The sequence below is a fragment of the Amblyraja radiata genome, chromosome 13 (assembly GCF_010909765.2).
Source record: "Amblyraja radiata isolate CabotCenter1 chromosome 13, sAmbRad1.1.pri, whole genome shotgun sequence".
NCBI lineage: Eukaryota > Metazoa > Chordata > Chondrichthyes > Rajiformes > Rajidae > Amblyraja > Amblyraja radiata.
This window is the reverse complement of record NC_045968.1, coordinates 35,664,685-35,679,684: the sequence shown is the minus strand read 5'-3', so window position 1 is coordinate 35,679,684 and position 15,000 is coordinate 35,664,685. Positions and strand designations below refer to the sequence as shown.

Here is a 15,000-nt window from a genome sequence, read left to right as displayed (position 1 = left end):
TGCCCTCTTATTTTATGATCAGTATTAGCACACTAACTGGTTCTACGTCTTAGTGCAAAAAACAGACTGCTGGAGGAACACAGCGGGTCAGTCAGCATCTGTGGCGGGGAACGGACAGATGACGCTTTGGGTCGGGACCCTTCTTCGGACTGGTGGAGAGGAGATAGCTGGTGGGGACAGGTGGGGGGAAGGGGTGGGGCAAGAGCTGGCATGTGATAGGTGATACATAGAGCGATACAGCACAGGAACAGGCCATTCAGCCCACAATGTTTGTGCCGAACATGACACCAAGTTAAACTGATTTCATCTGACTGTACATGATAACATCCCTCTATCCCTTGCACCCTCACATGTCTATTTAAAAGCCTCCTAAATGCCACCATTATATCTCCCTCCACCACCACCCCTGGCAGCACATTCCAAGCATCCACCACCCTCTGTGTAAAAACTTGCCCCCTGCATATCTCTTTGGACATTACTTTACTTTAGACTGTACTTTAGATGTATTGTCTTTCCATTGACTGGTTAGCATGCAACAAAAGCTTTTCACTGTACCTTAGTACATGTGACAATAAACAAAACAAAACTAAACTAGAAACAGGCCCATCAGCCTATTGAGTCCACGCTGACCAGTAGCCATCCTGTACAGTAACATCATCCTATACACAAGAGAATTTAACAATTTTACCGAAGCCAATTAACTTACAAACCAGCACGTTTTTAAAATGTGGAAGAAAACCGGAGCACCTGGAGAAAACCCATGCAGTCACAGGAAAACGTTACAAACTCCATACAAGCAGCGCCTGTAGTCAGGATCGAACCTGGATCTCTGGCTCTGTAATGCAGCAGCTCCACCCCTTGTGCCACTTTGCTGCTCCATTAAAATCTTTAACTCGCCTTTGAACTTTCCCCCTCTCACATTATCGCTATGTCCTCTGGTGTTGGACATTTCCACCCTGGGGAAAAGGTTCTGACTGTCTACCCGATCTGTGCCAATGATATTGGGTTGATTAACAGATGAGTCAGATGCGGGAGGGAAGGGTGAGAGGAGGGGGATGAGTGCAGAAGGCAAAATGGTGCTGATGGTGGAAACTGATGACAGGAAAGCAAGGTGGGGGTTGAGATGTGGAACCAGGAGGAGGGGTGGTGGGTGGAGAGGAATTGTGGAGGGGAGAAAAATGGGGGACCTAGAATGGGGAGGGGTGGGTGTTGTGTGGATGGAGGAGGGGAAGGGAACTGGATGATGAGAGGTGGGGGAGTGGAAAGAAAGGTGTGCGTGATTGAGGGAGGGGTTGGAGGGAGCTGGGCAACTGAGGGGGGTGAAGGTGAGGGTGGAGAGTTGAAGACTCACGCTACCCACCTGCATCTGATTACTGCTTGATGGAGCGTTCTCCATGCAAAATGCTTGTTGCAAAAATAAAAGCATTGTGTTTGAAGTGAACAGACTGAAGAGTTGTGTGATATTTCCGAGTGATACGATAAGATGTTACAGGGCTATGGTACAAAATATACTTCTGTGATAGCCTGGCACAAAGTGGCAATAATACCACAATGGGGTTATTTGTTAGGCTTGTATCAATATCTTGCCCATCAGATAACCTTTTGGTGGGACTCCATGTCCCCAACCAATGTCCAGAATTTAAGCTTAGTTCTTTGTCCTTAACTTTCCTCGTTGTTGCTAACGCCAAGTTCAGAGGCAGGGTAAAGGTTTCTGCTTCAAATGATTACCGCCATACCTAACTTGTGCGCCTCTACTTCTTTAGAAGCCTGAGGAGATTCGGCATGTCAACGAATACTCTCCAGAATCCCTACAGGTGGACAGTAGAGAGCATACTGACTGGTTGCATCATGGCCTGGTTTGGCAACTCGACTACACAGGAACGAAGAGCTCACAAAAAGTGGTGGACACTGCCCGGTCCATCACAGGTACTGACCTCCCCAAACATCAAAGGTATCTACAGGAGTTTCTGCACCATTCTGCAATCATAAGGAGGACATCAAGAGGACATGACTTGAGAATTAAGGGACAGAAGTTTAGGGGTAACATGAGGGGGAACTTCTTTACTCAGATAGTGGTAGCTGTGTGGAATGAGCTTCCAGTGGAAATGGTGGAGGCAGGTTTGATTTTATCATTTAAAAATAAATTGGATAGGTATATGGACGGGAAAGGAATGGAGGGTTATGGTCTGAGTGCAGGTAGATGGGACTAGGGGAGAATAAGTGTTCGGCACGGACTAGAAGGGCCGAGATGGCCTGTTTCTGTGCTGTAATTGTTATATGGTTATATGGTTATAAGAGACCCACAACACCCTGGCCATGCTCTAATTTCACTCCTGCCATTGGGAAGAAGGTATAGGAGTCTGAAAACTGTAACTTCCAGGTTCAGAAGCAACTTTTTCCCCTTAAGGCTATTATATTCCCTACTATAAGGCTATTATACATTACATCCTCCAAATAAGCTCAGAACTACATGGACATGGGCTCGTTCTTTATGTCTTTGCAATATTATTGTTTACCACTGTGCCACTGTGTCGTCCCGGCTGGGTTTAGCTGAACAAATTCCAAGGGCAAAGTAAGGAATCAGTTTAGTTTAGTTCAGAAATACAGTGCAGAAACAGGCCCTTCGGCCCAGCGAGTACGCGCTGACTAGCAATCTCCATACACGAGCACTATCCTAGACCTAGGGACAATTTACAACCTTTACCAAAGCCAATTAACCTACAAATCTACATCTTTAGAGTGTTGGAGGAAACTGGTGCACCCAGAAAAACCCCATGCAGTCATACGGAGATCATACAATCTCCATACAGACAGCTCCTATAATCAGTATTGAACCCAGGTCACAGGCACTGCAAGGCAGCAACTCTACTGATGCGCCACTGTGCTGCCCTGGATTGCAGGCAATGTGAGAAGAATGTTTTCTGAGGGTGGCTGTAATCTGGACCACATTGCATGAGTGGCTGATGGAGACAGGTTCTCTTAACTTCTAAGAGGTATCTATCGTGATAAGACTTGAATGGGCAAATGGGAATAGTGTAGATGGGTGCTGAATGGTCAGCTGGGACCTGGAGGATAGTGGCAGCACAGAGGATAACGGCAGAGCTGCTGCCTTACAGCGCCGGAGACCCGGGCTCGATCCTGACTACGGTTGCTGTCTGTAGTTTGTACCTTTTCACTGTGACCATGTGGGTTTTCTCCGGGTGCTGTGGTTTCCTCCCACACTCCAAAGACATGCAGGTCTGTAGGTCTGTAGGTTAATTGGCTTTGGTAAGAATTGTAAGAATTGTAAATGTGTGTGGGATAGTGCTAGTGTACGGTGTGATCGCTGGTCGGCCTGGACTTGTTTTGGACGAAGGGCATGTTTCCGTGCCGTATCTCTGAAGTCTAAAGACTGAAGGGCCTGTTTCCACGCTGCACGATTCTACGACTCTATAATGCTTGTAAGAACCACCGATCTTTGTTATTTAAACTTTACTGCACAGTAAACAGCATATGTGGGGGTAAGTGTTTCTGTCTTTAGACTTCACTACACTGCACCCAATAAGTTATGTCTAAATAAAGCCATAATCATAGTCTATTGTTGATTAACTTACTCGTCTTATTGAATTGGTTTATCAGTAACTCCGCACCTGCTGCTGGCTGATATAGTCTCTGTGGTGGAATGTGGTCATTTAATGGCAGTGTATGTACACTACAATCCATCACGACTCATCCGATGGGTGGGAAAGGAATCCGTAAATCTGGAACTCACTGCCTGAGAGGGTAGTGGAAGTAGACTCCTCTAACTGCACAGAAGGGTCTCGACCCGAAATGTCACCCATTCCTTCTCTCCAGAGAGGCTGCCTGTCCCACTGAGTTACTCCAGCTTTTGGTGTCCATCTTCCCCTCACTACGAGCAGTTCTAGTCACCTCATTACAGGAAGCATGTGGAAGCTTTGGAGAGGGGGCAGTGGAAGTTTACCAGAATGCTAGAATGTAGAAACAAAGAACTGCAGATGCTGGTTTATATGAAAGATAAACACAAAGTGTTGGAGTATGGGGAGAAGGCAGGAACGTGGTATTGATTGTGGTTGATCAGCCATGATCACATTGACTGGCGGTGCTGGCTTGAAGGACCGAATGGCCTACTCCTGCACCTATTGTCTATTGTCTATTGTAACTCAGCGGTTCAGGCAGCATCTCTGGGGAAAAAGGTTGGGTGATGTTTCAGGATGGGGGGGGGGGGCGGGGGGTTGGGGTCCCGAACCGAAATGTCACCCATCCTTTTCCTCCAGAGATGCTGCCGTTCATGCTGAGTTACTCCAGCACTTTCTGTCTATCTTTACCAGAATGCTGCTTGGATTTGAGGGTTTCAGATTTAGGAAGAGGTTGGATAGATTTGGGTTGTTTACTCCGGAACGTCAGAGGTTGAGGGGAAACTTGATACAAGTATATAAAATGTTGAGAGGCATAGAGAGTGTAGACAGTCAGAACGTTTTCTCTCGGTGGAAATGTCCAACACTAGAGGGCGTAGCTATAAGGCGAGAGGGGGAAGGTTTCATGAGGATGTGCGGGCAAGTTTTCTGCAATGAGAATGAAACACGCTTGCAGGGTGGGAGTGGAGGCAGAGATGAGAGCATTGTTTAAGAGGCTTTTATATAGGCACATGGATATACCCAGAGGATGATGTCAGAATGAGGGATGCAGATTTTAAAATGGGAGAATAAGATACAAAGGGGGAACTCGAGGATAGAGTTTAGAAGGATGAGCGGCTCTGATTGAAAGTTATTGAATAGTGAAAGGCCTGGATAGAGTGGATGTGGAGAGGATGATTCCACTGGTGGGAGAGTCTAGGACCAGAGGCCATAGTCTTAGAATAAAAGAACGTAACTTGAGAAAGGAGGAATTTCATTAGCCAAAGTGTGGTGAATCTGTGGAATTCATTGTCACTGATAGCCATGGAGGACCCGTGTCATTACATATTTATAAAGCAGCGAATGACAGGTTATTGATTAATAATGCCCCTGTCCCACTTAGGACACCTGAACGGAAACCTCTGGAGACTGTGGAGACTCTGGAGACCCAAGGTTTCTGTGCGGTTCCTGGAGGTTCCCGGAGGTTTTTGTCAGTCTCCCTAATGGCCGAAAGTGGTTTCCGCTTCTTCTATGTTCCGGCGATTATTTCAAAACATTCACTTACCTTCCACTACCTGCAACCTCCGGCAACCACCTTCAACTAGCATCGCAACCGGCTTCGACTAAAAAATTACCGTTTTTAAAAATGGCAACCTATTTTTAGTCGCGGCCGGTTTTTAATTTTTTGAAATAATCGGCGGAAACCACTTTCGACCAATAGGGAGACTGACAAAAACCTCCGGGAACCGCACGGAAACATTGGGTGGGGCGCAAAGTCTCCAGAGGTTTCCGTTCAGGTTTCCTAAGTGGGACAGGGGCATAAAAGGGTGTCAAAGATTATTGGGAGAAGGCAGGAGAATGGTTGAGAGGGAAAGAGAGAGCAAGCATGATTGAATGGCGGAGTAAACGTTATGGGCCGAATGACCTAATTCTGCTCATATGTTTAATAAACTTGTGACGGACTTTTCTAACCTTGCTCAGTAACTTACTATCCTTGGTAGAAGAAATAGGGCTGCAGGGACAGTAAATGGGAGTAAGCCCTGAGTGGGTACTTTACAAGGAGCCTGGCCAGATTCAATGGCCTAACTGGACTCCTCAACACCCAGAACAAAACATGTGCCTGAAGAGGTGACACGCAAATGCAGGTACTGATCCACATGCTTATATATTTACTGACAAACACTGCACAGTACACACAGTAAACATCAGCGGAAAACGGACACGGTATGAAGAAACATCCATATGTACACTGATTAATGCAGGTAAATATAAATGGCAAAAGATCAAACTGCTGGAGGAACTCAGTGGCTTCGGCAGCATCTGTGGAAGGAATGGACAGCTGGTTTCCAGTGTCCACAGTCCATTTGCTACAAAGTTGCTGCTTGACCCACAGATTTCCTCCAGAACTCTGTGTTTTGCAAGATTTCAGCTTTCTTGTTCCTGAATATATATACATTAAATCATTATATAATATATATAGACATGTGCAATATTTAGACATGTGCAGAGACACATTATATATTACTGTACTAGTATGATACAGTATAGTATTATTATACATTACTATATAACATGTACACACACTCTTATATTCACATATTTACCTCCATAATATAATATGTTATTCACCAAGTGTATGGGTGTGTGTAATATTATATTATATAGGTGAATATACCAGGTGAATATTTTGACGCAAGTATTTTATACGTATATTATAAATGAATCTAAACTGTACCTATATAATATCTGTATTATATCAATATCATATTGACACAGGTCTCAAACATATCTTTAATGATTCTAGGGTGTTCACCCCATCCATCTTACCCTGAAGCCGTTGTGTATGTTACTAATAACCAGGTGATGCTCTACCTGCCCACAGTCCCAAACATGTTCAGAGACAAGGAACCTGGATTTATATAGCACCCCAACCATCCCTGGGGGAAACAGGGACATATCTTTCTCCCCCCCCCTCCGCCCCTCATCCCCACCAAGAAGGCAGAGAGGGATACAACATCTTATGTGAAAGATGGCACTCAGCAACACCCAGCAACTGCAGTACCAGGACTTGAACCTGGGACCTTCACATTCAGAGGCATGCATGCTACCCACTAGACCACGGGTAGAACATTGCCATAGAGCTGTACAGCATGGAAACAGACCTCTTTGGCCCACCGAGATCAAGCCGACCATCCATCACACATTCACACTCGTTCTATGTAATCCTACATTCATATCCACTCCCTACACACCAGGGGCAATTTGCAGAGGTGCCAATCAACCTACGGACCTGCAAGCCTTTGGGATGTGGGAGGAGCCCGGAGCACCCGGAGGACCAAATTGACATTGAATGCTAATCCTTACATTTGGTTCATATGGCTCCAAACCCTATCTATATATCTGTCCAAATGACGTTTGAAAGATGTCATTCTACTTGTTTCTACAGCTTCCTCAGGCAGCCCGTTCCCGAGACGGACTACCCTGTGAGTGAAAAAATTGCCCCGAGGTCCCTCTTCAATCTCTACCCTCTGATGATCTGGACTTGTCCTCCTTTCTCATAGAGTCATGGAACACAGAAACAGTCCATTCTGCCCATCTTGCTCATGCTGACCAAAATGCCCCATCTAAGAAAGCGTGGAGTTTGCACGTTCTCACTGTGACTGTGTGGGTTTTCTCCAGGTGCTCCGATTTCCTCCCACTCCCTCAAAGACGAGCGGGTTTGTAGGTTAATTGGCCTACTGTAAATTGTTCCTAATGGGTAGGGAGTGGATGAGAAAGTGGATCAACATAGAACCAGTGTGAATGGTTGATCGATGGTCGGTGTGGACTCGATGGGCCGAAGGGCCATTTCCACGGTGTATCTTTCAATGATTCAATGAAAAGTAACGTTCAACCTATTTGCCCATGTTTGGCCCATATCCCTCTGAACATTAATGGTACACAAAAATGCTGGAGAAACTCAGCGGGCGCAGCAGCATCTGTGGAGCGAAGGAAATAGGCAACGTTGCCTATTTCCTTCGCTCCATAGATGCTGCTGCACCCGCTGAGTTTCTCCAGCATTTTTGTGTACCTTCGATTTTCCAGCATCTGCAGTTCCTTCTTAAACATCCTTATGAACATTACCTATCCAAGTAACATGCTCTGCATTTCCTCACTAGGGCGGAACAGTGGCGCAGCGGTAGAATTTCTGCCTCACAGCACTAGAGACCCGGGTTCGATGCTGACTACAGGTACTGTCGGTATGAGTTTGTACGTTCTCTCTGTGACCGCATGGGTTTTCTCCGGGCGCTCTGGTTACATCCCATATCCCAAGGACCTGCAAGCTTGAAGATTAATTGGCCTCTGGAAATTGTTCCTAGGCATAGAATTAATATACGGGGGATTGCTGGTCGGCATGGACTCAATGGGCCGAAGGGCATGCAAACACGCTGTATCTTGCAATCAATCAATTTGCCCGCATGTCCCTCTAAACCTTTCCTATCCATGCAGCTCACTCCGTGCATTTCCCCACTGCTGCTGCATCAGTCAGTCATCTGCTCTACAACCACTGCCTGTCTGGCCTTGGCATTACCTTGCTGTCGGCTGGGTGGGTAGAGGGCGTTAGTCTACGCCAGCCTACCGAGGTCTCTGAGGGTCCCAGGCTCCTGGCCCTGGGGCTTGTTGGTCCTCCGTCCGCAGGCCCGCTCCCCCCTGCATCGAAGGACTGGCAGCCACCCCCGTGTGGAAGGACTGGAACTCCTCGCCTGTGTCACGCTGCCCTCTGGCTCAAACGAGTGCTCACAGGAATGCAAAAACAAACGTGCTAGCTAGCAGTTCCCTGATCAGCTGGCTGCTCTGTGATCTCCACCAGCCTCTGTCTGAACTAGGGAGTGTGGGGGTAGAAGGGGAGGGTGGAGTGGGTACCAGGGACCCTCGTCACCTCCCCTCACTTGACCTCACACTCTGAGGGAGACCCAAGTAGAGAGTCAAGACTCATCTGTACCAAAAGCAGATCATTAAAAGCCGTTCTAGCAGCACCATGACAGGCTTGTAAACACAGTACTCACAGATAACATAATAAACAAAAGCAAGTTCAATAAATAAAAAAAAAAACAATATCAGCTAAGCTAAAGCCCAAAGTCCACAGTGCAACCAAGGCAGTTTAGTTTTTAGTTTAGTGATACATCACAGAAACAGGCCACCCGATGTCAGGATTGAACCCGGGTCTCTGGCGCTGTGAGGCGGCGGCTCTTACGACTGCACCACTGTGCTGCCCTGTTCGTAGTGTGAAGTTTACTTGGTGTTTGTAGTGTTCAAGAGCCTGATAGTTGTTGTGAAGAAGCTGTTCCTGAACGTGGAGATCATGGTTTTCAGGCTCCCAATGGCAGGAGTGAAATGAGAGCGTGGCCAGGGTGATGTGGGTCTCTGATGATGCTGGTTGCCTTTTTGATGCAGCGATTCCTGTAGATTCCTCTGATGGAGGGGAGATCAGGACCTGCGATGGTCTGGGTAGTGTCCATCACTCTTTGTGCCTTCCTTCCTTCATTCCTGGGTGTTCGAGTTGCTGAACCAGGCGGTGATGTAACCAGTCAGTGCACTCTCTAGAAGTTCAAGACAATATTCGTTGACGTACTGAATCTCCTCCATTCCAACCAAACAGATTTGATCAGAAATTCACACTCAAGGGCCTGTCCCACTTTCACGACCTAATTCACGACCTTTTTTACTCGTCGACATTTTCCATCATGCTAGAAAAAACGCCCCGACCTACTTGATGCCACGAGTACCTACGACTAACATCATGGCCTGCCACGACCTACCTATGACCTTGTGACGACCATGCTGCGAGTATGAGCCAAGGGCAAACTCCGCAGAGGTCGTGAATTAGGTCGTGAAAGTGGGACAGGGGCTTAAGGTTTAATTAGGTTTATGTTAACGATACAGTTTGAAAACAGGCCTTTCTGCCCATCAAGTCCATGCTGACCATTGATCACCCATTCACACTAGTTCTGTTATCCCAGAATCGCATCCACTCCCTGCACACTAAGGGCAATTTATAGAAGCCAATTAACCTACAAACCTCTGGACCTTTCAAGAATGCAAAAGATGCTCACAGACATTGTAAATAACAGTAAGACTTTGCCCCACCCAACCACCCTCAATGAAACAGCGTATGAATTGCATCTCGCGAAGGTCTGATGTTGGTTCCCCCCGCTTTTAAGAGCTGGTGGAACTGTTGTTTATTTTCAGGATGCATGCCCTGTTAAAACTGCGAATCCTTTGTTGTTTGGGTTCCGCCTGACTGCCCCTGGTGTTCCTGAAGTTCAGATCTCTGACTCGGACAACTTCACATTTTCTCAGTGATGCTGTCAGGAGCGATGCTTCGGAACCCAGCACTGGGAACATGGAGTCATGATACAGTATGGAAACAGGCCCTTCAGCCCAACTCACTCAATGCCGACCAAAATACCCCATCTAAGCTGATCCCATTTGCTCATATTTGGGCCACATCCTTCAACACCATCCCATCACACAAACCAAACCCCCTTTCTATCGACTCCATCTACACGTCACGCTGCCTTGGCAAGTCCACCGGCATAATCAAGGACCAGTCTCACCCCAGTCACTCCCTCTTCTCCCCTCTCCCATTGGGCAAGAGTACAGATGGGTGAGAAGGAATACCTTCAGATTCGGTGAGACAGAGGTTCACCTGCACCTCCTCCAACCTCATCTATTGCATCCGCTGCTCTAGGTGTCAACTGATCTATATCGGTGAAAACAAGCGCAGGCTTGGCGATCGCTTCACCCGAAACCTCCGCACAGTTTGCATTAACGAACCCGATCTCCCGGTGGCTCAGCACTTCAACTCCCCCCCCCCATTCCGTATCCAACCTTTCTGTCCTGGGCCTCCTCCATGGCCAGAGTGAGTCCCACTGCAAATTGGAGGAGCAGCACCTCATATTTCGCTTGGATAGTTTACACCCCAGCGGTATGAACATTGACTTCTCCAATTTCAGGTAGTCCTTGCTTTCTCCCTCCTTCCCCTCGCCCTTCCCAGCTCTCCCACAGCCCACTGTCTCCGCCTCTTCCTTCCTTCTTCCCGCCCCCCACCCCCACATCAGTCTGAAGGGTCTCAACCCGAAACGTCACCTATTCCTTCGCTCCATAGATGCCGCCTCACCCGCTGAGTTTCTCCAGCAGTTTTGTCTACCTCCAGATTCGGGGACAGTTTCTTCCCAGCTGTCATCAGGCAACTGAACCATCCTATGAACAACTAGTGAGAGGTGTCCTGACTTCCCATCTACCTCATCGAAGACCCCTGGACTATCTTTAATCAGACTTTACTGAACTTTATCTTGCACTAAAAGTTATTCCCTTTATCCTGTACACTGTGGATGGCTTGATTGTAATCATGTGTTGTGTTTCTGCTGACTGGTTAGCATGCAACAAAAAAGCTTTTCATTGTACCTCAGTGCATGTGACAATAAACTAAACTAACTAAACCTTTCCTATCCAATAACCTGTCAAGTGGTCTTTAAATGGTCTTTAAATGCTGCTTGTTTCTGCCTCAACTACCTCCTCTGGCAGCTCATTCCATACACCCACCACCCTCTGTATGTAAAGGTTGCCCCTCAGGTTCCACACTCACCTTAAACCTGTGTCCTCCGGTTCTTGATTCCCATGCCCTGGATAAAAAACTGTGCATTCACCTTATCCGTTCCCTTCATGATATTATACACCTCTATAAGATCACCTCTCATCCTTTGGTGCTCCAAGAAATAGACTACTAGCCCTCCCAGCTCTCCCTACACCTCTCTCTATATCTTGGTCGGCATGGACGAATTGGGCCAAAGGGCCTGTTTTCCTGCAGTATGACTATGACTCTACTCCCCACTTTGGAACCTTCCTCTTTAAACAAACTTTTGTCCAGCAATCTCGTCCAGTGATAATTACTCCTGTGCAAAAAAAGACACAAAGTGCTGGAGTAACTCGGCAGGTCAGGCGGCATCTCTGGAGAACATGGATAGGTGACATTTTGGGTGAAAACTGAAGAAAGGTCCTGACTCAAAACGTCACCTATCCATGCTCTCTTGGGAGGCTGCCTGACTCTCTGAGTTACTCCAGCACCTTCTGTATTTTTTAGTAAACCAGCATCTGCAGTTCTTTGTTCCTACAATTACTCCCGTGAGTTAGCTTGAGATCTTTTAATGACATCAGTTGCAGGTTGTTGAAAGGTTATTATAGAGTCATAGGGTCATACAGTTCAACTTGCCCACATCGACCAACATGTCCCTCCTACGTTACTCTTATCTGCCCGTGTTTGGCCCGTATCTCTCTAAACCTATCCTATCCATCCACCTGTCTAAATGCTTCTTAAATGTTGCGATAGTACTTGCTTCAACTACCTCCTCTGGCAGCTCGTTCCATACACCCACCACCCTTTGTGTAAAAAAGTTACACCTCAGGTTCCTATTAAATTTTTCCCCCTCACCTTAAACCAATGTCCTCTGGTTCTTGAGTCCCCTACTCTGGGCAAGAGACTGTGTGTTTACCTGATCTATTCTTCTCATTATTTTATTTGCCTCTATAAGATCACCCCTCAGCTTCCTGCCCTCCAAGGAATAAAGTCCTAGCCTGCTCATCCTCTCCCTACAGCTCAGGTCTATTCTGCTATTCCACTATTCTGGGCAAGAGATTCTGTACGTTTACCCGATCTATTCCTCTTATGATTTTACACACAAAAATACAACCTGCTGTTGCAGCCTGCACTGAGGCAAACGTTGGCCTGGTCCCAGAAGTTCCAACTGATGTAAAGCCACTTATACTTTGAATCTGTCTTGCTACCCGTTCCTGCGCTGGTCAGCATGACCTGACAGTCCCATTGTCAGCTGGGCATCACAGCCAGCGACCAGTTGGCTTGAGGAAGTCCATGCTGCTTTGTACCTTGCACCCGATGCCATACGAGCAACTCAACACGAGAAACCGACATAGGTTCGTGGCCACCTCTCCACACACCCCCCTCCCCCCCTCTCCTCTCTAAGCCCAGGTTAATGCCACTGTAGCAGCATCGTTGAATCGGTTGGCGAATGCCATTTCTTTCTTGTACTCAGATCAAACAAACCTTGCATTGTTTGCTGTGCTTTCTGTACGGCGAGGGCTCATGTTTGGATCACCTTGTGGGCTCATTTGCCGGACCTCTCCTCTCACGTGACCCCGGGGCACCGTTGAAAAATCTCTCCACTCTGACAGCAATTGTATTTTACTCCTGACAGCCTTGATTGTGCAAATGGGTTGGAAGTTCCAGGAAGGCTTCTGAACCAGCAGTTTATCAAACGTGTAATGAAGTGAGTTGTTCCGTAGCCAACACCTCACCTTACTTCCTCCAGCCCTGGTTCCGCACCTGAGCTCGGGAGCCTGATAGCTCAGGATCTCTGCACAGAACCAGGCCCTTCGGCCCAGCATGCCCATGCCGCCCTTTATGCCCATCTACACCCCATCCCACTTGTCCACACTTGGAATATTCATAAGTTCGTTAGTAATAGCATTCGGCCCATCAAGTCTACTTGTCAATTCAATCATGGCTGATCTATCATCGCATTCTCCTGCCTTCTCCCCATAACCCCTGACACCCATACTAATCACAAACTGTATTCAGTTTTGGTCATCCTTTCAGTTTAGTTTATTTATTGTTGCGCGTACCAGGTTACTGTGAAAAGCTTTTTTTGTGGGTTGCTAACCAGTCAGCAAAAAGACTCGACCAAACTGTCGCCTATTCCTCTTCTTCAGAGATGCTGCCTGACCCGCTGAGTTACTCCAGCATTTTGTGTCTACCTTTAGCGAAAAGACTATACCTGATTACAATCAAGCCGTCCCCAGGATAAAGGGAATAACGTTTAGTGCAAGGTCCACTAGAGCCTGATTAAAGATAATCCGAGGGTCTCCAATGAGGGAGATGGGAGATCAGGACCATTCTCTGGTTGGTGAGAGGATGATTCAATTGCCTGATAACAGCTGGGAAGAAACTGTGGGAAGGATGTCGTTAAACTGGAAAGAAAGCAGAGAAGATTTATGAGGATGTTTCCAGGACTTGAGGGCCTGAACTATAGAGGGAAGCTGAACAGGCTAGGACTTTGTTCCTTGGAACACAGAGGCTGATGGGTGATCTTATGGAGGTGTATAAAATAATGAGGGGAATAGATAGGGTGAATGCAGACAGTCTTTTTTTACCAGCGACTCGAGGGACTGCAGTCTGCAGATGCTGGAATCAAGAGAAAAACACAAAATGCAGCAGGTCCTTTGCCAACATAGGGGAATCAGAGGACATAGGTTTAAGATGAGAGGGACAAGATTAATTGGAACCTGGTGGGCATTTTTTCATACAGAGGGTGGTGGGTATATGGAAAGAGGTGCCAGAGGAGGTAGTTGAGGCAGGTGCTATAACCAGGTAGCACGGAGGTGCACCTGAAGAGCTGCTGCCTCACAGCACCAGACACCCAGGTTTGATCCGATCATTGATCACCCGTTCATGCTAGTTTCACTCCCAACTGTAAGGGCAATTTTTACGAATGCAAATTAACCAGCAAACCCGCACATCTTTGGGATGTGGGAGAAAACTGGAGCTCCTGGAGAAAACCCACACAGAGATAGGGAGAACATGCAAACTCCACACAGACAGCATGCAAAGCCAGGGTTGAACCCAGGTCTCTGGCGATGCGAGGCAGCAGCTCTACCAGCTGGTCACCTGCAATAAGGGTAGCTTACAGGAGACACTAACTTACCAAACTGCATTGGATGCTTATGAGATGTGGAAGGAAGCTGGGGCAGCAACAAGGAGAACATGCAAACTCCACACAAACAGCAGCCAAAGTCAGAATCGAACCCTGGTCTCTAGAGCTGAGAAGAAGCAGTCCTGATGTCACAGAACACCTGATCCATTTACTTGATTGTTAAAACAAGGAACTGCAGATGCTGGTTTACCAAAGAAAGGCACAAAGTGCTGGAGTAATTCAGCGGGTCAGCGGCATCCCTGGAGAATGTGGATGGTACTATCACGTTCTCCAGAGATGCTGCCTGACCCCGCTGATTTACTCCAGTATTCTGTGTCTATTTACCTGATTCATAGAATCATGGAGTCGCAGTCATACAGCACTGGGAAAGTGCTGGGAAACAGGCCATTCAGCCCACTAGTCCCACCTACCTGTGTTTGGCCCATATAAACCTTTCCTATCCATCAACCCGTCCACAGATTATTGTCTGTGAGATCTTGCCTTGTAAAATTTGCTCTCACCAGCTACCCACTTGATGCCATCCATGAAATACCTTTGAGATATTCTTGCCAGCTGTGATCAGGATGATATAAACAGCCAAAGATTTTATTTATACACAGATCATTTATCCGACTAGGAAG

General features: G+C 47.1%; 2 long non-coding RNA genes across 2 annotated transcripts; one reads left to right on the top strand and one right to left on the bottom strand.

Annotated features, from left to right (window-relative positions):
- The first annotated feature begins 4,489 nt into the window (after positions 1–4,489).
- Positions 4,490–5,815, top strand: LOC116980182. The gene is made up of 3 exons (XR_004413880.1): positions 4,490–4,557; positions 5,098–5,103; positions 5,804–5,815. It is a non-coding gene; the product is annotated as an uncharacterized LOC116980182 (long non-coding RNA).
- Positions 5,816–7,037: 1,222 nt separating this feature from the next.
- Positions 7,038–11,258, bottom strand: LOC116980181. Its single transcript, XR_004413879.1, has 3 exons — positions 11,238–11,258; positions 10,136–10,138; positions 7,038–7,141 (listed from the first exon to the last, which is right to left on the bottom strand). It is a non-coding gene; the product is annotated as an uncharacterized LOC116980181 (long non-coding RNA).
- Between the last annotated feature and the right edge of the window lie 3,742 nt (positions 11,259–15,000).